At 47.3% G+C, this 26,524-nt stretch overlaps 1 protein-coding gene across 4 annotated transcripts in view; it reads left to right on the top strand.

The window, feature by feature from the left end:
- The window catches only part of LOC140427710 (G protein-activated inward rectifier potassium channel 2-like), a 281,740-nt gene that overhangs the window by 124,718 nt on the left and 130,498 nt on the right, over positions 1-26,524 (top strand). The window contains exon 2 of one of the 4 annotated variants that reach the window (XM_072513242.1): positions 9,227-9,339. The exons of 2 other annotated variants lie outside the window; for them this stretch is intronic. The gene's annotated coding sequence lies outside the window, so the exon portion shown is untranslated. Of the gene's footprint in view, positions 1-9,226; positions 9,340-24,225; positions 24,295-26,524 lie in introns of those variants that run through there. One more of the 4 variants, XM_072513244.1, reaches the window with a different exon arrangement.

Here is a 26,524-nt window from a genome sequence, read left to right as displayed (position 1 = left end):
AGATGCCAGAAGTGGAGGAGCGCAGGGATCTTGATGGGTTGAAAGTTTGGAGGAGTTTATAGAAAGGAACGAGGTCATGGGGGTATTTGAAAACCAGGATGAGAATTTTAACATCAAGGTATGGCTTAACCGAGAGGCTGCATAGGTCAGTGAGCACAGGGGTGATGTGGGAACAGCGCTCAGGGCGTGTTAGCCTTGGGCAGCAGAGTGTTGGGCGTCCTCAATTTACAGAGAGTAGAATGTGAGAGGCCAGCCAGGAGTGTGTCGGAATAGTCAAGTTTGGAGGTAACAAAGGAATGGATGAGGGTTTCCCAGAAAGTGACGTGTGCCTGGGGTGAAGTTGGGCAGTGTTGCTGAGGTGAAAATAAGTGGTCTTAGTGATGGCACAGACACATAGATGGAAGCTTATCTCAGATTCAAAAGTAATCCCTAGGTTGTGAACAGTCTGGTTTAGCATCGGACAGTGGCCAGGGAGTGGGGTGAAGTTAATGACAAGGGAACAGAGTTTGTGGACGGAAGCCAAGACAATGGTTTTGGTATTCCCAACATTTAGTTGAATTAAATTTCTTTGTATCAAGTACTGGATGTTGGACAATCAGCCTGGCAGCTTAGAGAAAGTAGAGGAATCAATAGAGGTGGTGATGAAAAAGATCTGGGTGTTGTCAGCGTACATGTGGCAACTGTTGCTGGCTTTTAATAATAGCACTGAGGGACACCCCGTCATGTAAAAGTCAGGGGTAAGCCCACCTCCACTTGGCTAACTTGCCCCACAGCCATTAAAAGACCAACGGTCCATTAATTAGCTAGAGGCGGGACATCTGCCCCTCACCAAGAGGAAGGCCCACCTCCGAGACCTGCCAGTCAGTCAGGGGGTTGGCAACTCTCATGTCCCTGGAGCACCACCAGCAGCGGGTGGCCAGTAATGTGACTGCAGAGCGGCTGAGAGGAAGGCATTCAGCATTGGAGCTTGGATGCAAATTGAGTCAAGGCTCTTACTGGGCCATGCTGGTGTAGGCCCTAGTGAGAGGGCACAGATGGTGGGTGATATGGTTGGATAGGGCTGGGGGTTGGATTTCATGCAGGGAGGGTTCACATCTCCTCGTCAGGTTGTGGTAGATTGGCCAGGCACATCGGCTTTGCGAAATGTTAATAATGTTTTACATTGTGCGTGTGGACCACTAATGGTGAAAGTACTTTTTAGCATCCATCAACAGTTAGAAGATTCAAAATTCAGCCGTGTAATAAAAGCCGGCAGCTGGAAATTCACACCTGGGAAAGATCCTGCTTTATAAGCAGGAAATTCAATTGGGGGAAATGCTGGTGTGGTAATGAATTAGTAATCCAGAGGCCCGTCTAATGCTCTGGGGATATGGATTCAAATGGCTGGTGGAATTTAAATTTAATGAACAAATCTGTAATATACAGCTAGCCTCTGATCATTTTCATGGTCACCGTTCCTTTGATTGTTGTAAAAACCCATCTGGTTCATTACCCTTTTAAGGGAGGAAGCCTGCCATCGTTACCTGGTCTGGTCTACATGTGACTCCAGACACACAGCAATGTGGTTGGCTCTTAACCGCCTTTAATTCAAGGACAATGGGGATGGACATTGCCAGCGATGGCAAGATTTCATGAGAGAATAAAGGAAGAAAATGGTAAGGTTCCAACACTGTATGGGGAAATTGATACGTTTGCCTTTCAAAAATAATTTAGGATTAAGTTAATAGTCACACAGAGGAATGTGAGTTAACAATCACAGAGAACACATCATGGGTGCACATCCTGTAACATGGCTTCCCCCATTGAAGCAAATATCCTCAAAAATCCTAGCGATATTAGGCAGCAATATTTTTGATACTTTGGTCCTTTGGCTGTGCCATCTCCCATGATGTGTTCGCGGTCAGCTTTGCTTCCCATTGGGAAATGCAGCATGTGGACATGGCCCTATTGAAAGAACTTTTTTTAATTCATTCACGGGATGTGGGCATAGCTGGCTGGACCAGCATTTATTGCCCATCCCTACTTGCCCTTCAGAAGGCGGTGGTGCCTTTTTGAACTGCTGCTAGTCCTTGAGGTGTAAGTACACCCACTGTGCTGTTAGGGAGGGAGTTCCAGGATGTTGCCCCAACGACAGTGAAGGAACGGTGATATATTTCCAAGTCTGGGTGGTGAGTGACTTGGAGGGGAGCCTCCAGGTGGTGGGGTTCCCAGGTATCTGCTGCTCTTGTCTTTCTAGATGGTCGTGGCCCTGGGTTTGGAAGGTGCTATCTAAGGAACCTTGGTGAGTTACTGCAGTGCATCTTGTAGATGATACACATGGCTGCCACTGTTCGTCATGTTTGTGGAAGGTGGAGCAATCCAGCGGGCTGCTTTGACTTGGATGGTGTTGAGCTTCTTGAGTGTTATTGGAGCTGCACTCAACCGGGCAAGTGGGGAGTATTCCATTATACTCCTGACTTGTGCCTTGTAGATGGTGGACAGGCTTTGGGGGGCCAGGAGGTGAGTTACTCGCTATAGGATTCCTAGCCTTTTACTTGCCCTGGCAACCACGGTATTAATGTGGCTAGTCCAGTTCTGTTTCTGATCAATGGTAGCCCCCTGATGTTGATTGTGGGGGATTCAGCGATGGTAATGCCATTGAATGATTGAATATCAAGGGGCACTAGTTAGATCCTCTCTTGTAGCAGATGGTCATTGCCTGGCACTTCTGTAGTGCGAATGTAACTTGCCACTTTTCAGCCCAAGCCTGGATATAGTCCAGGTCTTGCTGCATTTGCACATGGACTGCTTCAGTATCTGAGGAGTCCAAATGGTGCTGAACATTGTGCAGTCATCGGTGAACATCCCCACCTGACCTTATGATGGAAGGGAGGTCACTGATGAAGCAGTTGAAGATGGTTGGGCCTAGGACACTACTACCCAGAGGAACACCTGCAGTGATGTCCTGGAACTGAGATGATTGACCTCCAACCACCACAACCATTTTCCTTTGTGCCGGGTATGACTCCAACCAATGTGGAATTTTCCCCTGATTCCCATTGACTCCAGTTTAGCTCGGGCTCCTTGATGCCATACACGGTCAAATGCTGCCTTGATGTCAAGCGCAGTCACTCTCACCTCACCTCTGGCATTCAGCTCTATTGTCCATGTTTGAACGAAGGCTGTAATGAGGTCAGGAGTTGTGACCCTGGCTGAACCCAAACTGTGCGTCCGTGAGCAGGCCATTGCTGAGCAAGTGCCGCTTGATAGGACTGTTGATGACTCCTTCCATCACTTTCCTGATGATGGAGAGTAGAGTGATAGGGTGGTAATTGGCTGGGTTGGATTTGTCCTGTTTCTTGTGTACAGGACACACCTGGGCAATTTTCCACATTCACGGATAGATGCCAATGTTGTAGCTGTACTGGAACAACTTGGCTAGGAGTGTGGTAAGTTCTGGAGCACATGTCTTCAGTTCTATTGCTGGGATATTGTCAGGTCCCATAGCCTTTGCAGTATCAGCCATTTCTTGATATCGCGTGGAGTGAATCGAATTGGCTGAAGACTGACATCTGTGATGCTGGGGACCTCCGGAGGAGACCGAGATGGATCATCCACTTGGCACTTCTGGCTGAAGATTGTTGCGAATGCCTCCGCCTTGTCTTTTGCATCATTGAGGATGGGGATATTTGTGGAGCCTCCTCCTCCAGTGAGTTGTTTAATTGTTCATCACCATTCACGGCTGGATGCGTTAGATCTGATGCGTTCATTGTGGAATCACTTAGCTTTGTCCATTACTTGCTGCTCATGCTGTTTGACACACAAGTAGTCCGGTGTTGTAGCTCCACCAGGTTGACACCTCATTTTTCAGTGTGCCTGATGTTGCTCCTGACATGCTCTCCTGCACTCCTCATTGAACCAGGGTTGATCCTCTGGCTTGGTGGTAATGGTAGAGTTGGGGATATGCTGGGCCATGAGGTTGCAGATTGTGGTTGAGTACAATCACAGTGCTGGGCTGAGAGGTGGCAAATGGAGTTTAATGTAGAGAAGTGTGAGGTGATGCACTTTGGAAGGAATAACAGGAATGTGGAATATTTGGCTAATGGAAAAGTTCTTGAAAGTGTGGATGAGCAGAGGGATCTAGGTGTCCATGTACATAGATCCCTGAAAGTTGCCACCCAGGTTGATAGGGTGGTGAAGAAGGCCTATGGAGTGTTGGCCTTTATTGGTAGAGGGATTGAGTTCCGGAGTCAGGAGGTCATGTTGCAGCTGTACAGAACTCTGGTACGGCTGCATTTGGAGTATTGCGTACAGTTCTGGTCACCGCATTATAGGAAGGACGTGGAGGCTTTGGAACGGGTGCAGAGGAGATTTACAAGGATGTTGCCTGGTATGGAGGGAAAATCTTATGAGGAAAGGCTGATGGACTTGAGGTTGTTTTCGTTAGAGAGAAGAAGGTTAAGAGGAGACTTAATAGAGGCATACAAAATGATCAGAGGGTTAGATAGGGTGGACAGTGAGAGCCTTCTCCCGCGGATGGAAATGGCTAGCACGAGGGGACATGGCCTTAAACTGAGGGGTAATAGATATAGGACAGAGGTCAGAGGTAGGTTCTTTACGCAAAGAGTAGTGAGGCCGTGGAATGCCCTACCTGCTACAGTAGTGAACTCGCCAACATTGAGGGCATTTAAAAGTTTATTGGATAAACATATGGATGATAATGGTATATTGTAGGTTAGATGGCTTTTGTTTCGGTGCAACATCGTGGGCCGAAGGGCCTGTACTGCGCTGTATTGTTCTATGTTCTATGTTCTATAATTCTGCTGCTGCTGATGGCCCACAGCGCCTCGTGGAGGCCCAGTCTTGAGTTGCTAGATCAGTTCAAAATCTATCCCATTTAGCACGGTGGTGGTGCCACACAACACAATGGAGGGTATCCTCAATGTGAAGATGTGACTTTGTCTACACAGGGACTGTGCGGTGGTCACTTCTATCAATACTATCATGGACAGATGCATCTGCAGCAGGCAGATTGGTGAGGATGAAGCTAAGTATGTTTTTCCCTCTTGTTGATTCCCTCACCACCTGCTGCAGTCCCAGTCTAGCAGCTATGTCCTTTAGGACCCGGCCAGCTCAGCCTGTGGTGATACTACTGAGCCATTCTTGGTGATGGACATTGAAGTCCCCCAATCAGATCATATTCTGCATGCTTGCCACCCTCAGTGCTTCCTCCACATGGTGTTCAACATGGAGGAGCACTGATTCATCAGCTGATGGTGGCCTTAGTGGTAATCAGCAGGAGGTTTCCTTGCTCATGTTTAACCTGAAGCCATGAGACGTCAAGTGTATTTATATTGTGTACTCTACGTCTTCCTGATGTGCCAACCTGCCTTACAGCGAATTCTACACACAGCAAGATCCCACAAACATCAATGAGGTAAGTGACCCAGGGAATCTGGTTGAGGTACTTGTTGAGGGGTAGATGTTGACAAAAGACACCCAGTAGAACTTTCCTGCTCTTCTTCAAATAGATCCACAGGCCCAGTTGAAAAGGCTGACTCACTTTAACATCTTATCTAAATGGCAGGACCTCCAACCGTGAAGTACTCCCTCCGTACCTAAGTCTCAGCCTTGCTTGTATGTTCAAGTATCGGACTCCATGACCTTCTGACTCACAGGCAAGAGTGTCACCACTGAGCCAGTGTTGAGATCTCGACCACAGTGCAGCATCCTCTAAAATTCCACTGGGATTTTGCAGCAGTATTTTTTGGTGTTGCTTTAGTCCCTGGCTTCACTTTAGAAAATGGCTTTCTTTGACCACCCTGCCCTCACTTTGAAATAAAATACTCACACCAGCATGAAATCATACCAGGAGCATGTATCTTCCTTGGACAATGTAAGCTAAGCACCCACGTTGCAGTCAAACAAATCTAATTTTAGCTTTGCACTTTGTACCAAAGCAAACACTGCCCTTAAAAGTGATTGACATACAAGTAGCTTTGTGTTGCTATCCCATCAGATAATCAATACCTCTTGTGTGAGATTGCCATTAGCTGGCAATCTAACTGATGCCCTAAGCTCTCTGAACAGCTTACACCCTGCTGTAGCACTGCCCACATGTATGAAAACCATCCAGGGAGACAATACTAATTTTACTCATCAATCAGTCACTGTGGGAGCGTGGAGCCCCACGAAATCGCAATACCATTTCAGCTCGGGTTACTGAATTATCCTTCATATCCCCTGTGCAATAATATATGATGTGGAGATGCCGGCGTTGGACTGGGGTGAGCACAGTACGAAGTCTTACAACACCAGGTTAAAGTCCAACAGGTTTGTTTCGATGTCACTAGCTTTCGGAGCGCTGCTCCTTCCTCAGGAAGGAGCAGCGCTCCGAAAGCTAGTGACATTGAAACAAACCTGTTGGACTTTAACCTGGTGTTGTAAGACTTCGTACAATAATATATGAGAATTTGGAATTTGCAGAATAGTCTCGCCTGTGTTTGGTAATAATGCTCTTTTACATTTGTATACAACCTTGGATAGACCACACTTGGAGTACTGTGCACAGTACTAGACTCCATAAAAACGACATAGGGACACTGCAAAGATGATTTACTATAATGATACCAGAACTGGTATCAGTTATACTGTTATGGGGTGGGGTTTACTGGCTGTGCGCGCCGGAGGGAAATTCTGGTCCCCTGCCGGCGTACGGGTTTCCCGGCATCGAGGGGTGCAGTCAACGGGAAATCTGGTTGACAGTGGCAGAAAACACGCTGAAAAACACGCAGCGGGGTGCCCGGTAAATCCAGGCTACCAAGATTGTTGGGGAGGGTTTGCGATGGGTGGGGTGGGTGCCGGGGTGGAGATGGAAGTGGGGGGGGGGGAGGGGGGCGGCGGCGGTAGTGAGAATCCTTGTAGAGAGAAACCTTTAGCTGTAGCCCCAGCAGCCAGGTGGGCCTGTAGTCCAGCTTGTAGTCAGTCCACCTTGCTGCTGGATGCACACCTCCACCTCCAGGCTGTTAAACTGCCCCCTTTGCTGTTTGTATTAACTCTTAATGAGCCTAAACCCTGCCAACCCTAACTCTCCTTCACCAAAATAGCCAGCACCAGGAACAGCTTCAGAAAACCAGCATACTGGCCAGCGCCCATACCCTCAAGCCCCGTCCCTCTCTGTTCCTGCCCACAGCTGGGCCTGAAAGTTTAGCCTGCCTTTTCCACTTGCAGGCGTGACCAGACTAAGGAGCCATCAATATAAGATAAAAGTAAGGTTGTCATAATCCCAGGTGACCATAGGCTGCTTTCCAGTTTAAGGTCTCTGCCTCTACCACCAACCTGGGCAGTGAATTCCAGACTCCCACTACTTCTGCATAATAAAGTTATTCCTCATGTCCCCGAAACACCTTCTGCCACTTATCTTGAATCTCTAGGCAGCACGGTAGCACACGTGGCTAGCACTGTGGCTTCACAGCGCCAGGGTCCTAGGTTCGATTCCCCGCTGGGTCACTGTCTGTGTGGAGTCTGCATGTTCTCCCTGTGGGTGCGTGGGTTTCCTCAGGGTGCTCCGGTTTCCTCCCACAGTCCAAAGATGTGCAGGTTAGGTGGATTGGACATGCTAAATTGCCCTTAGTATCCAAAAAGGTTAGATGGGGTTATTGGGTTGCTGGGATAGGGTGGAAGTGAGGGCTTAAATGGGTCTGTGCAGACTCGATGGGCTGAATGGCCTCCTTCTGCTCTGTATGTTCTATGTCCCCTGGTTTTAGAATTCTCCACCAAGGGAAACTATTTTATCCTGTCCACTCTATCTGTTCCCCTCATAATTTTGTACACCTCAATTAAGTCACCCCTCAGCCTTCCTTGTTCCAAGGAAAATAACCCCAACCTATCCAATCGTGTCTTAATTGGCTCTTTGGAGGAGCAATTCGCCTAGAGCCACTCCCCGGGCGCGATTCTCCGATCGTGGGACCGAGTGTCCATGCCATTGTGAACGCCGTTGCGTTTCATGATGGCGTGAAACGGGCGCGGGCAGTAGTGATTCTGGCCCCCACAGGCGGCCAGCATGGCGCTGGAGCGGTTCAGCCTCACTTCACTGGGGGCGGCGCCAACCCACGTATGTGCAGTGGCGACGTGACAACCTGCGCATGCGCTGTGGCTTTACGGAACGCGCGGCCCCGACGCAACATGGGTTCTGGGGCCGCACGTGCAACAAAGTAGGCCCGGTGGGGAGAGGCCGGCTCGCCGATCGGCGGGCCCACATCGCGGGCCAGAAATCGGAGCCCCCCCCCCCGGGGACAGAGCCCCCTCCCCTCACCACAGGCCGCCCCCCGACCCTTCGCGCAGAGTTCCCACCGGCAGCGACCAGGTGTGGACGGCGCCAGCAGCACTGGGAAAATCAGGCCCCCCGCCTTCTCCCCCTGCACATCCTCCATGTTCAGATAATAATCCAATTCCCTCTTGAATGTCTCAATTGAACCTTCATCCACCACACTCTAAGGCAGTGCTTTCCCCATCTGAGCCACCCACCATTGCTTCTTTTGCCAATAACCTTAAATCTGTGTCCTCTGGTTCTCGATCCTTCCACCAGTAGGAACAGTTTCTCCCTGATTACTCTCTCCAGACCCCTCATGATCCTGACTACCTGCTCTCAATCTTCCCTTCTCCAAGGAGAACGGTCCCAATTTCTCCAATCTTTATACGTAGCTGAAGAGGGAGAGCAGCGAAGTTTCACCAGATTGAGTCCTGGGATGGCAGGATTGTTGAATGAGGAGAGATTGGGTCAACTGGGCCCGTATTCACTGGAGTTTAGAAGAATGAGAGGGGATCACATTGAAACTGGAACACACATTTCGAGATGGACACCTGCGTCAGAAAACTTTCTCAAAACCTCCTCCAGCTTTACTAGGTTTTCTTTTTCTGTGGTTCCTGTGATTAGTACATTGTCTAAGTATGCTGCCACCTTAGGTAGTCCTTGTAAAATTTTCTCCATCACGCAATGAGAAATGGCACATGCTGATCAGACTTTGAAGGGCAGGTGTGTATATTCATATATACCCTTATAGGTGTTACTCATGATGTACTTACTGGATGACCTGTCCAGTTCTAACTGGGGGTAGGCATTGCTCATATCTAGTTTGGTGAAGGTTTGACCCTCTGCCACTTTGACATATTGACGTCCTGTGCATGTCATGGGGTACCGATCTAAACATGAGGCTTTATTAACCGTTACTTTATTGTTCCCACACAGGCGGACCAACGTGTCCGCATGAGGACGTGGACTACTGGTGCAGTCCACTCTGCGATCTGCACTGTGGTATTACCCTGAGGCTCTCTAACCGCGCGTGTTCGGTCTCTACTTTGGTAAGTAAAGCGTATGGGGCTGGCTGTGCCCTGAAATATTTCGGTAGGGCATCGGGGTCCACAGAAATCTTTGCCCTTGTCCTCATTGGGAGAGATATTTTAAGATCCCCAGCTGGGCGGGCCTCCGCCGGCTCGACACGGCAACCCGTATTCTACACAGCCCACGGGGAGATCAATCAGCGACCCCCCGCGCCCACCATGGACCTCATCGGGGTATCAAAGAAACGTGTACAATTCTGACAGGGCTCGACAGAATATGAACAGGGATGTTGTTTCCCGGCTGGGAGGTCCAGAACAAGGGGTCATAGTCTCAAGATACCATAGAATCATAGAATTTGCAGTGCAGCAGGAGGCCATTCGGCCCATCGAGTCTGCACAGGCCCTTGGAAATAGCACCCCACTTAAGCCCATACCTGTAACCCAGTAACCCCACCTAACGTTTTTGGACACGAAGGGCAATGTAGCATGGCCAATCCACCTAACCTGCACATCTTTGGACTGTGGGAGGAAACCAGAGCACCTGGAGGAAACCCACGCAGACACGAGGAGAACGTGCAGACTCCGCACAGACAGTGACCCGAGGCCGGAATTGAACCTGGGACCCTGGAGCAGTGAAGCAACTGTGCTAACCACTATGGTACCGTGCTGCCCTATTGGGTAGGCCATTTAGGTCTGAGATAATGCAAAACGTCTTCACTCAGAGAGTGGTGAACCTGGCTGTGGAGGCCAAGCCATTGAATGTATATATATATATATATATGCATTTTTTATAATTTTGAAAAATATATTTTATTCCAAACAGAATCAATAGCATACACAAACAACAACTAAAATATAAACATGTTCCAACAAGATTGTCAATTTCCCATTTTTTCTCCCATAAACTACCCCAACACCCCTTCCCCCCACCAGCTGGCAACAAATAGATCCTTAAATACACACAGAAAGATCCTCCATTTTACATAAACCCATCTTCCGAGTCCCTGACAGTAATTCTGATCTTCTCCAGTTTTAAAATTTCATACAAATCCCCCAGCCACGTCGAGACCCCCAGCGGCACTGCCAACCTCCAACTCAGTCAGATTCGCTGCCCGTTAATCAGAGAGGCGAACGGCATGAGATCGGGCACCCTCTCCTGCAGCAGCTCCGGCAGGTCCCAAACACCAAAAATCACCACCAACGTCTTGCCGACGTTCTCACCCCCACTATTTCTGACAGAATCTCGAAAACTACTGTTCAGAAACCCCTCAACTGCGTGCACACCCAAAACATATGTGCATGATTCGCCGGCCACCTTCCACATCTCTCACATACATCCTCCAGCTCCTGGAAAAACCCACTCATACAGGCCCGAGTCATATAGGCCCAATGCACCACCTTAAACTGTATAACACTCATCCTAGCATAAGAAGAGGTTGAGTTTATCCAGGACCCCGCCCAAGTTCAATCCCCAATTATCCCTTCCATCCCACCTTAACCCCTCCACTGGCACCTTCTCCATTTCCAGAATCCACCCATAAATGTCGCCACCCCACACCCCCCTTCCCCCAACCAGCTGATCCGGAGTGAACAACTTATCCAACAGCATATCCTTTGACAGCTGAGGGAAAGAGGGCAGCTCCTTTCAGGCAAAATCCCAGGCCTGAAAATATCTAAATTCACTTCCCCTTGGCAACTCAAATTTCCCTTGCAATTCCTCTAGCCTCACAACCCTCCCCTCTACGAATAAGTCCCAAACCCTCTCTATCTCGCTCTATCCCTTCCCCATAACAGTACATCGCATCCATTTCTCCTGGAATAAACCTATGGTTCCCACCTATTGGAGCCAGTGCCAACATACTCCCCATACCAAGGTGCCGCCTCACCTGGTTCAATATTTTGAGAGATGCCACAACCACAGGACTACTAATGTGCCTACCCAGGGAAAACTGGAGTTGGGCCACCACCAGGGCCCACACATGAGGCCTCCTCCACCTGCACCTATTCTGACCCCTCCTCCCCCCAGCAGCGTCTCACCTTCTCCATGTTTGCCAGCCACTAATAGTACAACAGGTTTGGGAGTGCCAACAGCCCCGCCCTCTGCCGTCTCTGCAAAAAGGCCCTCTGAATCCTAGGTGTCTTGCGCACCTAAACAAATTCCAATTTCAATTTGTCCACCCTCTGGTAAAACACAATTGGAAGGTATATTGGAAGGGACTGAATAATAAACAAAAACCTCGTCACAATGTTCATCTTCACGGTCTGTGCCCTCCCCGCCAGGGACAATGGCAGGGCATCCCACCTCTTCAAATTCCCTGAGACCCCCCTCTACCAGACTGGCCATTTTCAATTCTGCATTGCGGTCCAGTCATGGGCTATTTGTGTACCTAGATACCTTATCTGGCCACCTTGAATGACAGAATCATACTCCTCTCCTGAGTATTCACCAGAAAACTTCACTTTTCACCACATTGAGTTGAAACCCTGAAAATGCACCGAACGTCCCTCGTAGATCCATTATTTTCCCCATGCACTTCAGCAGGTTTGAAATGTATAGCAATAAATCATCAGCATACAGTGACACCGTATGCTCCCTATATCCTCTTATAATGCCCTTCCGCTCTCTTGAAGTCTACAGCGCAATGGCCAAGGGCTCAGTAGCCAATGGCAAACAGCAACAAGGACAGTGGGCATCCCTGCCTTGTCCCTCTATGCAGCCTAAAGTACCCCAAATTCGTTACATTTGTCCTTCTATTCCCCGTGGGGGATGCAGACAGCAATCTCACCCATGAAACAAATGTCAGTCCAAACGCAAACCTCCTGAGAATCGCAAATAGGCACCTCCATTCTACCCGGCCAAAGGCCTTCTCCGCATCCATTGATATGATAACCTCCAGTGCTCTACCCATTGACGGGGTCATTACCATATTCAGCATCCTCCTGATGTTGCTTGACAACTGACGCCCTTTAACAAAATCCCTGGGACCAGCTCCAGCACACACCCTTCCAACTGCCTCGCTAACACTAGTACCTTCACATTTGTGTTCAACAGGGAGATGGGCCTGTATGATCTACACTTTGTCGGGTCTTTATCCTTCTTTGGGATCAAAAAAATAGAAGCGTGCGCAAATGTGGCTGACAACTCCACTCTTGCCAAAGAATCATTATAGTAGCCAGGGGCTGTTTAGCACAGGGCTAAATCGCTGGCTTTGAAAGCAGACCAAGGCAGGCCAGCAGAACGGTTCAATTCCCGTAACAGCCTCCCCGAACAGGCGCCGGAATGTGGCGACTAGGGGCTTTTCACAGTAACTTCATTTGAAGCCTACTTGTGACAATAAGTGGTTTTCATTCATTCAGATGGGGCGCCAACTCTGCCGAAAACGTTGTCAAATTCTACCAGAAAGACATCTGGCCCCGGTTACTTCCCCGATGTTTTTCCCGGTGTCGTCACCAATCCTCCTCTAGCCTGCCTCACTTGTACAATCTCACGAGCAGCTGCCGGCCACCTCAATGAATGGGCAGGCAGCTGCTGAGCCTTCTCCCCATACTCATAATGAACCCCCTTCACATGGCAAAGCTCACCTACCACCTTCCCTGTCATCACTAGGTCAAACTGACACTGCAGTTCCTTTCAGCCAGCAACTCCCTCATTGGGGCCACTGAGTATCACCTATCCACCTCAACAATAGCATCCCACAACCTCTGCCTCTCCTCCCTCTCAACTATGTCCCAGTGGGCCTTATAAGATATAACCTCCCCCCGGACCACCACCTTCAATGTCTCCCAGAATGGGGAGGAAGAAACCTCTATATACGGGAGTATACTCGATGGACATGGGAGAAGAAGGAATACTCCCTCTCTGCCCGATGCCTAAACCTCCACGAGTCCACCCCCCCCACCCCCCATCTGATCCATAAACACCCCCAGCTCTTTGCCATCCCCGACCTGGCCATTGACTTGGGGCTGGAACTATCTATCCTATTGTCAAACCCACAATTAAAATCGCCACGCTGTTTCTGTTTACTAGCATTCACTGCTAGCATGGTGGCTCCCACCTGGAGATCAACACAAAGATCCCTACCCAAACCACCCAAACTATCCTTCTTCCACTCGGCTTCCACTGCCTTACTCTTCCAAAATGGCCTGCTGCAACCCAAAATTCTGTACCATCCCCTCATCAACCCAAACTAATGCAAAACCAACATGTGCAAAAGACAAACATTTACAAATATTGCATATACATATCACTCCATAAAACCATTACAAAAACAACATGGGCAAGACAAACAACATATCAGTTACAAAACTAGTATATACATAAAACGTTGTAAATCAGAAGAATTCACATTATCCCTCCCCCAATCCCTGCCCATTGATGAAGTTCTCCGCCTCCCTCGGTGTCATAAAGTTCCCTGCCCTTGAAAGTCACCCAAAGTTTGGCCGAGTGCATCACCCCAAACTGAATCTTGCTCCAAAAGAGCGCCGCCTTGGCCTTATTGAACCCTGCCCGTCATTTGGTCAACCCGGCCCCAATGTCTTGGTAAAGCTGGTCTAATTCCACTCCCAACTACAGTCTCGAATTGCCTTTGCCCACCTCAGAATCTTCTCCTTCTCCTGGAACTTGCGCATACGCAAAATCACCGCCTGCGGTGGCTCCCCAGCTCACAGCTTTTGTCGTAGTGACCGATGGACATGAACTACCTCCGGGGCCTTCTCGAAGACACCCGCCTCGACCAACTATCTTGAATACCTTTGAAAGGTAGCCCATGGCACTTGTTCCCGCCACACCCTCTAACAGGCCTACAATTCGCAAATTCTGCCGCCTGGACCGATTCTCCTTCGCCTTCGCCCTCAGCACCTTGCAGGCCTCCCCCAGCATCGCCATCTCTGCCTCCAATAACACATGCCGGTCACTTTGGTCTGACACCGCCCTTTCCACCTCTCGGATCGTCGTACCTTGTGACTCCAGGAGCTTCTTCATCTGGTACAAAGTCTCGCAAAGAAGGGCTACTGCCCCCTCAATCACCCTGGACCAGTTCCCCTGCATCTCCTTTCACTGTTTCCGAAACCACCCCCCCTTAATAAAGTCCATAAACCTCGCCACAGGCAGTGTGACAGGCGACTACGGCCATTTTCTCCATTGGTGCTGCACCACGCGTGTCCTCCAACTCCTGATCTAGGCCTCTTACCGACTTTTGCCGGGTGTGATATCGCGCCGACATTCCACTCTGGGGGCGAAACCAACACCCTCCATTCACTTCGCACTTTTTGCATAAAAATCACCCATTAGCTGGGTAGAAAGGGCTAAAACCAACTCCTCCAAGCGGGAGCCAGCTTGTGTGCGACCAATCAGCTCATGGCCGCCACCGGAAGACGCCACTGAATATATTTCAGAAGGAGATAAATTTATTTCTGGACGTTAAAGGCATCAAGGGTATGGGGAGAGCATGGGAGTAGGGATTTGAGATAAAGGATCATGTTGAATGGCGGAACAGGCTCGAAGGGCCAAATGACCGACTCCCGCTCCTATTTTCTACGTTTCCTCATCCCAGGAACGATTCTCGTGAATTCTTTCTGCACTCTCTCATGCCTTCACACCCTTCCTAAAGTGTGGTGATCGGAACTGGACACAATATTCCTGTTTAGGGTAAAGTTTAAATGGCAAAATTAGAATAAACTCTGGTATTATCTTCATGATATCCTTAACCCTTTAAGGAAGTTGGCAAGAGGAGAATGCGGTGAATTTAATGATTATTCTTCCCCTATCCCTGCAAAGCAACAAATTGTCACCTCCCAGTTTCAGCCCCACTTCCATTGTCTTGCAATATGTTTGTTTATTTTGAATTTCTCTTTCTTCTTACAAGTTCCCTTTTAACTTTGATTTTGCTTTTCCTGCTGCCCTGCAACAGAATATTAAAAATAAATGCATTCATAGCCATCGGACTAACGATATCAGAATTAACTCTACATGCATCTTTCTGTAATAATAATAAGCTTTGTCACAGGTAGGGTTACATTAACACTGCAATGAAGTTACTGTGAAAATCCCCTGGTCGCCACACTCCGGCACCTGTTCGGGTACACTGAGGGAGAATTCAGAATGTCCAGATTACCTAACAAGCACGTCTTTCGGGACTTGTGAGAGGAAACCGGAACACCCGGAGAAAACCCACGCAGCCACGGGGAGAACGTCCTCACAGACAGTAATCCAAGGGGGAATCGAACCTGGGACCCTGGAGCTGTGAAGCTATTGTGCTAACCATTGTGCTACCCAGAAATGTTCACAATGTCAATGTTCTCGAGAGCCCAAGGCATTTGGAAATTTGTAACATTGGGTGGGATTTAGTGGCGTCACACTGGCGGGAAATTCCAGTCCCACGGCGGCGCACGGATTTCCCGGCCTCAAGAGGTGCTGTCAACAGGAAATCCCGAGGACAACGGCGGGACCGGTAAACACGTGGCGGAGTGGTCAGTAAATCCCACCCATTGTCTGGAAAACTGTTCAGAAAGCTTCTATTTGATCCTGGAGCCTGTGCACGCACACTGGTTGAGTTAATGTGGTTGAGCCGTTGTGTGCCAAGGTCCATTCTCTGGAAACTGGGGAGTTGCGACAGGCAATCAGTCTTTCTGAGATGGAAAGCCACCTTTTCAGGAGTGTCTTTGCACTCTGAAGGCTGCACAGTCACTTCATTTACTTTATTTACAGTGTCACTGCTGAATTCTGGAGTGCTACAAAGAGCGATGTCTTAAGGCAACTGCAGCATCAGCTCTTTTGGTAGCCAGCATAGCCACATTCACAGCTGCCTTTGCACCAGATGTCTTCAGCTACAGCACTTTAAAATGCCACCTAAGACAGTCCCAAAAAGCCAAGAGAATGGTGCGCAGGAACATAAAGGGAAACATTACAAAACCTCAACATCTAATGACAGTAATAAGCTGGTGAACGGGTTAGAACACACTGAGGTCTATATTTATCGCTCATCACTGTCTTGAGCCCAAAGCATTCCCGGTGGTAGGTGAAACCCAGAAGGAATGCACACTTCTTTCATTATTGTTGCCTTCAATTGATCAAAGATACTGAGCCAGACAGCTGGCTGGCCGCCATTTATTGCCAGAGGAGCCTGTCAAAGGGGCAATGTTCAGATGATGCAGTGACACAATGTCTAAGAGCAGCAGTGTCACAGAGCATGGACCGTCTGAACGGTAATTAAATTGCTTGCAGGTGGCCAGCCCACACAATTACAAGCTGAGAGCAGAGAATCACATTTAGCGAGGATAATAGTGACAACATTCTTTTGTTCTCACATTAGTTTGATTTGTAACACTGAGGCTTCCATTACCATCCTCTGCTGACAATAATCACCTCGCGGCTTGTAATTGACCAAAACATCCCTTCTAATAGGGTAATGACTGTAATATCAAGAGACGGAGCAGTCTGTCTTCGGTTGTTACAGATTTTTCCGGAATGATTTCTGCATGATAGGAAAGAAATATTCAATTTTGCACTTCCAGTGAAATGATGAGGTATAAATGAAATCAAATGGTGAACTCCCTCTCTCGCTCAGCTGCTAAGTGAGCCATAGACAAGATCCAAGCTTCGAGTTTCCCAGTGTCTTCTCGATTAGGAACATATGACTAACAGCAGGCCATTTAATCTCTTTACCCGATTGTTTCACTCACCGGGCTCATGGGCGAACTAAAAGGAGGTTGTGTGGCATAGTGGCAGCGTCCCTATGTCCTGACCAGAAGCTCTGAGTTCAAGTCCAAAGTCAGGACTTGTTGGGCCATGGAAGGAGTATTCATAAAACGCTTCAACAGGCTGATAATCAGATCAGGAATCTTTCCACCACTTCCCCTACTATTCCCCAAAAGGAAACAGGTCTGTGTGTGAAAGTACGCTTAAAAAATGAATGATCTGCAACCCACCTTTGCCCCATCTCCCTTAATAACTTTGGTTAATAAAAATCTGTAAATCTCAGATTTAAAGTTCACAATTAATCTCACACTTATTGCCGTTTCTGGAAGAGAGTTCTAAACTTGTGTGTGGAAATGATTCCCAATTTCACTTCTAAAAGGTCTGGCTTTAGTTTTTAAATAGAGGCCTAGTCTCGTCCCCAACCAGCAGAAATAGTTTCTATCTACCCAATCCCGTTGTCCTCAATGTGATGATATGTATAATGTAAGTTTGTACATAACGTTATGCACGACCTCCGACCACTAGGTGGTATTGTAAACCCATCACGTCACCCTGTGATCTGGGAGTGGGGAGTTGGTCGTACTGGGAGATAGAAATATTTGCAGTAGTTCCACGAGAGTTGGTAAGTGTTAGTTGTTTGTTAGTTAATTTATCCTAGTTACCTTACCACGCAGTTGTGTTACAATAAATTATTTTAAATAACATGTTCTGAGGTACATCATTCATTTTGGCCAGTCTACAGAACATGACACTCAATATCTTGAAATCTTCAATCAAATCATCCTTGACCTGTTAACTTGCAAAGAATAGTTTAATCCATGGAGTCCAGGGTAAATTTGTGCCAGGGGTGAATAGTGCCCTAGTGGTAATGTCTGGTAATCCAGAGACCCAGGCTATTCTTATGGGGACATAGGTTCAATTTTCATGCAATGGGGTCATCTTTGCCCATCCCTAATTGTCCTTGAACTGATTGGCTTGCTGGTTAGGTTCAGAGAGCATTTAAGAGTCGACCGCATTGCTGTGGATCTGGAGTCACATGATGACAAATTTCCTTCTCTCAAGGGCATTAGTGAACAGGTTGGGTTTTTACGACAATGGTTTCATGGTCATCTTTAGACTTTTAATTCCAGGCTTTTTTTTAAATTGAATTCCCATTTCACCATGCATGACCTCCACTTACAGATCCAGGATGGGTCTGGAAGATCAGCTGGAAATGTTCAATGTGTTCAATAATTATATCCTTCATTATGGAATCTATTAATTTCTGCACGACGGATGTTTGAGAAACTGGTCACTAATTTCCTGGGTTCCCTCTCTCTCCATTCCTCAGCTGACCTGAGTTGTCATGGAATTCATGATATAATAGTTGGCATCAATGCGTCGGTCCTTTCGGTTTCCCAAGTTCCATCTTCTGGAATTCCCTCTCTAGGTATATTTGTTTTGCTATTCCCTCCCAGAGCTCCAAGATCTCGGAGGGAAGGGCGTCCCGTATCTGAAGGGGTCTTTGGATTGAGGTGCAGCCCCCACTTCCCACGTGAGATGGAGAAACGTTTATTTCTCTGTTTCCCACCCGACTCACACCCACTCCAACCTGCCTAGAAATTTGAGGCTGGGCAGCAAAAGGCCATTAAGAGACCATTAAGTGGCCACTGAAGGACCTTAGTAGATGAACGGGTGAAGTTCCCGCCCGAGAGCCCACCCGCCCAAGCATGAAATTGCGTCTGAGTTTGGGCGGGATCCGGGGGCGGATGGAATCCAGTCCATGGAATGTTTACGCTTCTCCCTGCCTTAGAACCCACTTTAGGGGTGTGTGAAAATTCTGCCCTAGGTTTCACTGTCATTCTGTGGTTCTTGATAAATGTCTGACACATAAGGGAAGCTATTCTGTTCCTGCCTTTTTTATTAAAGTTGGCACACTGTGCACCATGTATGTACATCTTGCGAATGGCGGATGTTTTCCAATCTTCTAAGGTTATCCCCAAATTTATATTTTTAATGACCTCCCTGGAGGTTGTGGGTGTCATGCTCAGAACTTTCTGGATGGGTATATAATGTCTGGTATCGCTGCAACTCTTAACAGGGGCTGGAGTATCGATTTCAAAGAAAGAGGTGGGTAGTGTCAAACTCACCTGCTGCAGCTTCCTCACTCCCGGGCACCAACCCAGGTATTTCTACCCAGAGGCAGTCAGAGAGTCACAGGCTTTAGGCAGCACAGGGTCATTTATGAAGTGGCCAAGTAGGGAATGGGTGAGGGATCATCACTAAGGAGAAAGTCAACAATGGCTTCAGTGTGGTGGGACCTGTGGGAACTGGCATGAAAATTTGTATTTTCAGGGAACCTCACAGCTACACGCAAGTTCACAAATCTCCTAAACCTTTTTTTAATAATCATACAAACATTCACATTGGGAGCAGTCGTCCAAATGACCCTTCAATCTCCACCATTTGATAAGATCATGGTTGATCGGATTTTGGCCTCAACCCTACTTTCCTGTCAAGCATCTATAACCTTAGACTCCGCCATTAATTTAGAATCTTAGATATATTCAACGACCCCATCTCCACTGCTCTCTGGATTCCACAGACTAACGACCCTGCGAGAGAAAAATATCCTCCTCCCTTCAATCTTAAATGGGAGGGAGGCCTCTTTAAAGGTGTCCCCGAGTCCTGGTCTCTCCCACAAGGGGAAACATGCTATCAGCATCCACCATGCCAAGTCCCCTCAGGATCTTATATGTTTGAATAAGATCACCTCTCAGTCCTCTGATCTCCAGTCCATACAGATGTCTAACTTTACTACATAAGATAAACCCCTTCATCCCAGAAATTAGTGGGATCGACTGGGATGTGTACCCTCTAACCCTGTGCCTGTGCGGAGAAAGCCGGACAGGGAAAAAAATAATTGGATGAAAGTGAACTTATTGATGGCGCAAAATCCCAGCGAGTCTTGAATAAAGCTCATTAAAGCAGAACACTTTTGATTTGACTATTACAAAACCCACATGTTTGCAGATGCAAAGTTAAATTTAGCTGACGCGAACTCCGTTTCTACACAGCAAAGGCTAGAGATTAATTTTCAGGGTTGATAAATACTTACTGTAAGCATGGAAATCTATTCCCTTTTGCTGTACAAGTAATGTGCCTCATTGCGCTAGTGCTGAGCAATAAATACCCTGGGCTGTTTAGCACTGGGCTAAATCACTGGCTTTGAAAGCAGACCAAGGCAGGCCAGCAGCACGGTTTGATTCCCGTAACAGCCTCCCCGAACAGGTGCCGGAATGTGGCGACTAGGGGCTTTTCACAGTAACTTCATTTGAAGCCTACTTGTGACAATAAGTGATTTTCATTTCATAAATCCAGAGGTGTTTAATGGGAATAGGTGCCTGGTAGTTTTTATTTAAGGACTCGGATATAGATTTTCATTAGCACTGGAGTAATGTCAATGGCTCAGTGTCACCATGGCAACCTCCAAGCTATCGTCACTTCATACTATGTTGATCAGTTGTCAGCTCTTTGTGAATTCTGGCATGCTGCTGCAGTGTTCCTTCAAATAGTAGATCTTACAGTGCTAACTGTGCATTTTCAATATCTCAGCGGTGCAGATGGAGTGCTGCACTGTCAGAGCTGCCTTTGTTTGAATTACATGATCTCAGAGGCAAAGACCATAAGGTATAGAAGTAGAATTACTCCATCGAGTCTGCTCTGTCATTCAATCATGCTGATATTTCCCACCGCACTTGATTCAAAGAGAAGGGCAAATCTTGCTGGTAACTTCGACAATCTTTAGCCCTTAATCAAAAGTTAAAAACAGATTAATAATAATAAATAGAAACAGAAAATGCTGGAAAGGCCCAGCCGGTCTGGCAGCATCGGTGTAGAGAGAAACAGAGTTAACAGTTTGAGTGTGCTGCTTACTTCCTTGATCGCATCCTGCCACGAGTCATGTGAGAGTACCTTTAAGAAATGGGTATTATCAGTGATGTCAGAGAGTGGGTGGAGCTGGGCTGTCTGCCAGCTTTTTACTTTCGTTTTTGAGCAGGCTGCAGGGTGTGTTTTAGTTTTGTTTTCAGAGCTGGATCGCTGCAGTCACAGCCAGAAGGTGTATGAATCTCCCTCTGTAATCTAAAGACTGTAAATCGATCCTGGTGATTTAAAACTAATAACAGTAGTGACTTTAACCTAATGTGCTTCTGGTTAAAGGTGTTTTAAGTCTTATGGATGTTAAAAGGAAAGCTTTAGGAATTACTTAGTGATGTAGTCTTTGGGGGTTGTATTTGAATTAATGGTTGCTAAGATGTTCCCTGTATGTTTTCAAAAGGTTAACTTGAGTTCATAGAATAAACATTGTTTTGCTTTTAAAAAATAAGTTTCCATTTCTGCTGTACCACACCTGTAGATTGGACCATGTGCTCTCCATACCACAATCTATTAAAAGTTGTGGGTCAGGTGAACTCCATGATACACTTTGGGGTTCTCTAAACTATGGCCCATAACACCCCCCCCCCTGTTTGGCTGGAAAGGCTGCCCTCTTCTTCCTGTCCTTGGGAGAGCTCCCTTCACCACAGTCCATTTGATCCTTCAGCCAGACCTCCAGCTGAGGGTGAGACACCTGGCTGGGGGTGGGGGGGGGGGGGGGGGGGGGGCGGTTGCGGACAGCTTTGCCAGATCTTCCCACGCCATTCCTGAGATTAACGCAGTCTCAAAAATTCATCTCCGGACCAGCCATTCTGACTACTACCAGGATCCTCTTCATTGATACCCTTCCTCAGACAGATTGGCACATCACCACGCTCGCTTGATTGGTCAGAAAGCCTGGAAGTGGGAAGCTAATGCAATCTCAGTAAATAGTTGTGGCAAAGTCCACTCCGATCCCAATGGGGTGTCCTCCCAAATCTAATCCAATCCAATCCACCCACTATAGATGCCGACATTCCAGCAGGGACTATTACTTGAAAAGCCGACCGAATGTCTTCGAGATATGCAAGATAACTTTAATAACCTGTACGGGACATACAGTGGGGGGATGACATGGGGGGCATGGTAGCATCACAACTCCAGGGACCCAGGTTCGATTCCCGGCTTGGGTCACTGTCTGTACGGAATCTGCACGTTCTCCCCGTGTCTGCGTGGGTTTCCTCCGAGTGCTCCGGTTTCCTGCCACAAGTCCTGAACTGATGTGATTGTTAGGTGAATTGGACATTCTGAATTCTCCCTCTGTGTACCTGTTATGGGCCAGGGTTTAGAGAATACCAAAGTGTATCATGGAGTTCACCTGACCCACAACTTTTAATAGATTGTGGTTAAGGGGAACACAACATAGTAGAACATAGAACATAGAACATTACAGCGCAGTACAGGCCCTTCGGCCCTCGATGTTGCGCCGACCTGTGAAACCACTCTAAAGCCCATCTACACTTTTCCCTTATCGTCCATATGTCTATCCAATGACCATTTGAATGCCCTTAGTGTTGGCGAGTCCACTACTGTTGCAGGCAGGGAATTCCACACCCTTACTACTCTCTGATTGAAGAACCTACCTCTGACATCTGTCTTATATCTATCTCCACTCAATTTAAAGCTATGTCCCCTCGTGCTAGACATCACCATCTGAGGAAGAAGGCTCTCACTGTCCACCCTATCCAATCCTCTGATCATCTTGTATGCCTCAATTAAGTCACCTCTTAACCTTCTTCTTTCTAACGAAAACAGCCTCAAGTCCCTCAGCCTTTCCTCATAAGATCTTCCCTCCATACCAGGCAACACAAGGGCCTACTTTACAGGTGTGATGCAACAGAGATCTAAAGTACTTTTAAAACAAAACCATGTTTATTTATGAATCCAGTTAACACTTTATAAACCCACAGTAAACATCTTAACAACTATCAACACCAATAATCCCCACAGATACAATATTCTATAAGTAACCCTTCATAACTTTCCCAACAACATCCATAAGATTTTTTTTACTGAAAGACAGCAGGTTTAAATTCTCTGCAGAAACAGGTATTACTTTGAAATCCTCTAATGATTTGGAGACAGTGTTTAGATTGCAGAGAGAGATCAATATACAGCTGTTTGCTTTGCCTGCAGCTATCCAGCTCTGAAAACGAAACTAAAACACACTGAAGCTGCCTGCTCAAAAACATAAGTGAAAGACAGCTAGCCCAGCTCTCCCCACACTCTGACATCACTGCAGCTATTTGATAAACACCCATTTCTTAAAGGTACATCCACTACAGCTATTTGATAAACACCCAGTTCTTAAAGGCACTCTCACATGACCGTACCCGAACAGGCGTCGGAGTGTGGCAACTAGGGGATTTTCACAGTAACTTAATTGCAGTGTTAATGTAAGCTTACTTGTGACACTAATAAAGATTATTATTGTTTTCCCCATGGACCTTGCAGATTATGAGCTCCCCCATTAGGGGTGAGGTAGTTTACCTGTACTTCTATAAACAGTCGGCCAGTCTGGAGACGACTATCAGGGGAGAGAGTACCTGGTGAGGTTCTACTGGGACTCATGTATATAATTGTTGTAAAATAAATGTTGTTTACTTTTTGCTTACTTGGACTCCCCTTGCCTTATTAAAAGAAGATTCCAGAAATCCTGCCAGTTAAATTCACATTCATATCATATCAGTGGCAAATTGATTGCTCATCATCCCCATTCCATATCATCAATCAACTGGCCTGCAAGGATTCCATTGCATTAACTAAAATGAATCAAAAATATTGGGCCCGGGCATATATTTATTTGCTCTTGGGATGAGTGTCAATGGCAACTCCAGCATTTGATGCCCTTCCCTCATTGCCCTTGGAGAGGTGGTGAGTTGCCTTCCGGAAGCACAGATGTCCACGTGGTGTAGGTACACCCACAATGCTGTTAGAGAGAGAGTTCCAGGATTTTGTCCCAGCGACAGTGAAGGAGCGCCGATATATTCCCAAGTCGAGATGGGGAGTGACTTGGAGGGGAACATGCCGGTGGTGGGCTTGCATGTGCTTGCTGCTCTTGGTAGATGTTGCAGGTTTGGAAGGCGCGGTCGAAGGAATTTTGATGGGTTGCTGCAGTGCATCTTGTAGATAAAATACTCAATCACCATTTTATAGTCTTTATTTTACATGCAGTATGTTGACTCATCTTATTTTGTACAGTTAAATAAGGAAAGCATAGAGCAAGTTGGGAAGCAGAGAAATGGATTAGACTGAAGCTTCTCTGCAGTGATGACTGGGGAGTTAGAAGATGGAAAACCAAGGTACTATAGCACCACCACTGGCAGGTTGGTGAAATTACATAGTCACTTTACACCAGCAGTTTGCATTATTAATGTAGACATACATAGAAATATACCTAGAAAATAGAAGCGGGAGAGTCCATTTGAACTTCCAGCCTGCTCCGCCGTTCATTATGATCATGGCTGATCATCAAATTCAATACCCTGATCCCTTGCTCCCTTTAGCCCCAATAGCAATATCTAATTCCTTATTGAAATCACAAAACATTTTGGCCTCAGCTACTTTCTGTGGTAGCAAATTCCACAGATTCACCACACTCTGGGTGACAAAATTTCTCCTCACCTTAGTTCTAAAAGGTTTTCCCCCTTATCCTCAAACTATGACCCCTACTTCTGGACACCCCACCATCGGCAACATTCTTTCTGAATATGCCCTGTCTAATCCTATTAGAATTGTGGAGGTTTCAACGTGCGATCCCCTCTTACTCTTCTAAACTCCAATGAATATAATCCTAACCGATTCAGTCTCTCCTCATATGACAGTCCCGCCATCCCAGGAATCAGCCTGGTAAACGTCCGCTGCACTTCCTCCATAGCAAGAACATCCTCCCTCAGATAAGGACACAGAAACTGCACACAATACTCCAGGTGTGGCCTCACCAATACCCTATACAATTCCAGTAAAGCATCCCTATTTCTATACTCAAATCATGAAGTTTCCTGCAGTAAAAGATTGGGCAAAGATCATTGAACATGAATGTGTTGGTTCATATAGAAATAGCCACAGAGCGTCATTTCAAAGTTCATCGTCTCGTTGTGCACTCGGCCTCAAGTATCCATTGCGTTATTGCTTTTATTTAGCTGACTGGCTGCATGTAAAGAAAACAAAAAATGACACAGTTTTCCGCATGGGTTGATGGTGCAGGAAATGTGAATAGTTTTTGCCACTGCCTTTCCAAATAGCCACAAGCTGATGAGAGGCAGAGAGAAAGAGAGACTCTCTCAATGTTACAATCCATAGAATCCCGACAATGCAGAGGAAGGCCATTCAGCCCCTCGAGCCTGCACCGACCCTCCAAAAGAGCACTCTGCCTCGGCCATTTCTCCCGCCCTATCCCCATAACTCCCCACGTTGATTGTGGCCAATCCGCCTAACCTGCACATCTTTGGGCTGTGGGGCGAAGCTGGAGCATCCAGAGGAAACCCACATAGACACGGGGAGAGCGTGCTAGCCCCACACAGAGAGTCAGCCGAGGCTGTACCCAAACCCGGGTCGAACCGGAAAGTGTATCTAACTTGGGGAAAGTCTTTTTTTCATACTTTCATGAGAAATGGGAGCCACTGCCTCGGCCAGCATCTGCTGCCTATCCTTAATTGCCCTTGAGAAGGTGGTGGTGAGTCACCTTCTTAAACCGCTGCAGTCCATATGATGTAGTTACACCCACTATGCTGTTAGGGAGGGAGGTCCCGTGACAGTGAAAGAACAGCAATATATTTCCACATCAGGATGGTGAGTGGCTCGGAGGGGAAATTCCAGGTGGTGATATTCCCATGTACCTACTGCCCTGTCCTTCTGGATGGTAGAGATCATGGTTTGAAAGCTTCTGTTGAAGGAACCTTGGTGAGTTGCAGCAGTGTACCTTGTATATTGTATACACCGTTGCCTCTGTGCATTGGTGGTGAAGAGAGAGAATGTTTAGGATGGTGGCTGGGGTGTCATTGAAGTGGGCTGCTTTGTTCTGGATGGCGTTGAGCTCATTGGGTGTTGTTAGAGCTGCACTCATCCAGGCATTACTTTTATTACTCAGCCAAGCAGTGGACAGTATTCCAGCACAATCCTGACTCATGCCTTTTGGATGACAGACATGCTTTGGGGAGTCAGGAGATGAGTTGCTCGCCACAGTATTCCTAGGCTCTGACCTGCTCTTGTAGCCACAGAATTTAAAAGGCTGGTCCAGTTACGTTTCTTGTCAATGATAACACTCTGGGTGTTGATAGCGGGGGGATTCAGCAAAGATAATGCCACTTGGCGATGGCTCGATTCTCTCTTTTTGGAGGTGGTCATTGCTTGTCACAACCACCAGTTAGCGGCCCAAGCCTGAATGCTGTCCAGGTCTGGATTTGGACTGCTTCAGAATCTTAGGAATTGTGAATGGTACTGAACAGAATTGCTACGGCACAGAAGGAGGCCATTCAGGCCATCGTTTCTGCACTGGCTCTTTGAATGAGCAATTCACCGAATGCCATTGCCCCAGCATCTCCCCAGAACCCTGCA

The sequence above is a fragment of the Scyliorhinus torazame genome, chromosome 8 (assembly GCF_047496885.1).
Source record: "Scyliorhinus torazame isolate Kashiwa2021f chromosome 8, sScyTor2.1, whole genome shotgun sequence".
NCBI lineage: Eukaryota > Metazoa > Chordata > Chondrichthyes > Carcharhiniformes > Scyliorhinidae > Scyliorhinus > Scyliorhinus torazame.
This window is presented reverse-complemented; position numbering and strand designations above follow the sequence as displayed.